At 40.5% G+C, this 3,170-nt stretch overlaps 1 pseudogene; it reads left to right on the top strand.

Annotated features, from left to right (window-relative positions):
- On the top strand, window positions 1–1,895 carry LOC116747811 (annotated as a pseudogene).
- Window positions 1,896–3,170: the final 1,275 nt, after the last annotated feature.

Raw genomic sequence — 3,170 nt, 5'->3', positions numbered from 1 at the left:
TTAGATGGAACAGGGAGAAGAATGAGTACCTCACAGGACCAGAGAGGCTGCTCCAGTAATAGAGAACCCTTTTTGAGGTGTTGTGATGTACAGAGGGACTTGGAGCTTGCTATTGGTGGAGTTCTCTGGGCTGAACAGCAAATTAAAGATAACTTGTGAGAAGTCAAAGCCCAGATTCACAGTTGCATAAGTCATCACCTGGAATGCCTTCAAAGCTGTGAGGTGTGGGTGTATGAAAAGATAGATCTCATCTATCAGCTTAAAGAGAAGGCACTTCAGCAGCAGGCCCAGCAGCTCAACTGGTTACTGGGACAGTTCAGTTGTCTTATTCATCAACTGGATTGCACCCAAAACAAAGATCTAGCCAATCCAGTCTCCGTGTGCCTGGACAGACTGGGAAGTTTGACCCTCAAACTTAAAGATTCCACTGTCCTACTCTTTGAAGCCAACATAACTGCCCTGCGCCAGGCTATCACCATATTTGGGTCTCTCAAGACCATTGAAATTCCTGAACACTTTATGGCTTATGTTAGTTCATTAAATATTCGGTCTTTCCTGGAGAAAAGAGCCTATATACCATTGTCAGAGCAGAACTCAGCATCCAGCACCACAGCTGTCATTATCAGCGAATGGTTCCTTGGTAGCAAACCTGCCAATTGTCACCAGGCTTCTTACATACCCAGCACCAATCTCCAGGACTGGATCACCCAAAAAGCAGACCTTGGAGAATAGTCAGACTTCTGCCAGAGACTGCAATTTCTTCAATAATGTCTGGGGCAACCTAAAGGGCTTGGAAAACTGTCTCCACAAGAGTCAGCAACAAGAAGTTTCTGAAAAACCAAGTTACCAAAAGTGTAACAGCTATTCTACTACCAGTTCTTACTCCATTGAAATTGAAAAGGTTGGAGATCTAGGGCTTCTTGATCAAGATGAGATGGACCTTTCTGATTGGCTGGTGACTCCCCAGGAATCCCATAAGCTTGAGAAGTCTGAGAATGGCAGATGTGAAACCAGTGAGAAGTTTAAGCTCTTGTTCCAGGTGTTACCAGGAGTCCTATAGTGTGTATGATTGGCTTGCCAAGCCTGATTCCTGTACCAATTGCCCAAAGGTGTGAAGACTGAAAATCTGGTCAGTCTGAAGTGCCTGAATAACCACTTGAAGTCCAATAAACTCATGTCCGCTCCCAGTGTGATTACTGAGGATTGGCTTGTTCAGAACCATCAAGACCCATATAAAGTAGAGGAGGTCTGCAAAGCCAATGAGCCCTGTATAAGCTTTGCAGAGTGCATGTGTGATGAAACTTGTGAGAAGGAAGCTCTGTGTAAATGGGTTCTGAAGAAAGAAGGAAAGGATAAAAATGGTATGCCTGTGGAACCAAAACCTGAACCTGAGAAACATAAAGATTCCCTGAATATGTGGCCCTGTCCATTCAGAAAAGAGGCAACAGAACAAGCTAAGGCACCAAAGGCAATGGCTTCTTCTAGAATTGCTTATTCCTTCTAAGTCATAAACAACAGTCCCTTGTCAGAGTGGCTCATTACTCCCTCATGCAAAGAGGGATGTCCCAAGGAAGTGCCTCTTACCAAGGACAGAGCTTGCAAACAAAAGCTTACAAGCCTCTCGGCCACTTCCTGGTTTCGCTTTAACACAGCTGACTGGGTCTTGCCAGGAAGGAAGACAGGAAATTTTAGCCAGTTATCCTCAGGAGAAAACAAGTGGCTACTTCGAAAGAAGGCCAAGGAAGTGTTACTTAATTGGCCCCTACAGGAGGAACACAACTTTCCCCCAGCCCTTTACAGCGCCCCCCCCCCAAGCAGTTCGTGATCTCTTTGCCTGTTTGCAGTTTAAAGTTGATTTTTAAAAAAGGTTGTATCGGACTCCTTTACAGATGTGAAAAAATGGAGTACTAGAGTCAAGCAAATTTTCTGCAGATTATCACAAATCCATGAGCTGAGTGACTGTGGCTTGCTAAATCATTGTGTTTCTGGGTCTGATGTAGTTCCTTTCCTGCCTAATTTTGAACTAATGAAGATAAATAATGTCATCAAATTATGAGTTACTGTGTAAAAGAAAAAGGCTGTTTGTTGATGCTGATGTGATTCAGTTTCTTCTTATAGCAGCATTAATTCACCCCTACACTAGAAACACAGCATCTTAGTGGCTAGGTCTTCTTCATAAGCCTCCATGGCTCCTTAGATAAGGTTGTTATTAGAAGTACATTAAAAAACTGAAGTTTTAAAAATGAAATAGTTCTATAATTAAGGTGTGTTTTGTATTCTAAAGCTAGTAAACTTACCTAACTTTTTGATTGCGCTTCTTTGGATGCTTCCCTTGCTGTGGGTTTTCTTCCATTACTGGTGAATTCTTCTGCTTCATTAATATACAATATATTGCACACAAATAATTAACCTTGCCAATATAGTGTTTTTTTTCTTACCAAAATATGTATTAACAATCCTGGCAAATTTTGACATTAATTACAAAACATTTTAGCTTACATGCCAGGTTCAATGTTATTTTTCTTCTTTTGAAAGACACTCAGTTACTGCAAGTTTTGTCTTTATTCCCTTCTCTAAACGTTATTATTAAAGTATCTAGACAGCTCTTTCAGAAGGGTTCAATATTACTTGCAGTCTATATTCAGGGTAGTCCTAGTCTCTTTCAAAATATTCTGAAAAACTACAGGCAGAAGAGTCCCAGTGCTGAATAATCAAAAAGCAAAAGGCAAGACATGTTGGAAAGGTAGTACTTGAACTATTCACTATCCTAAGTGTTATTGGTGCATCCTGTGTAAATGGAAGATGAATTTGACACCTAAGCATAAATTAAATGTCCTCTCACTGCAAGCATTGCATACTTATACCTCTAAAAGTATAATGCAGTGACATTTTAGTGAATAGGCTGTTTTGAACACTTATGCCTTGGGGTGTTTATTGAAGCTTTATGAAAACTACTGATGTTTCCTTGGTATCCTTAAAGTTATGTTCATGCTTTAAAAAGTTTCTCTGTAGGCCATAAATGGTACTTATACCATGTTTTAAAATTCTCTAAGACGAGACATCTTAGGTGCTTTCCAGGCATTTAAATTATTAAGCCACTCAACTTGCCTATGTGTTATTGGAAATACTATATTTATTTTGCAGTACATGGGCCTCTCACTGTTGTGGCC

This window comes from Phocoena sinus, chromosome X (assembly GCF_008692025.1).
Source record: "Phocoena sinus isolate mPhoSin1 chromosome X, mPhoSin1.pri, whole genome shotgun sequence".
In the NCBI taxonomy this organism is placed as follows: domain Eukaryota; kingdom Metazoa; phylum Chordata; class Mammalia; order Artiodactyla; family Phocoenidae; genus Phocoena; species Phocoena sinus.
The sequence above is the reverse complement of the archived record's forward strand: the minus strand, read 5'-3'. Positions and strand labels throughout refer to the sequence as shown.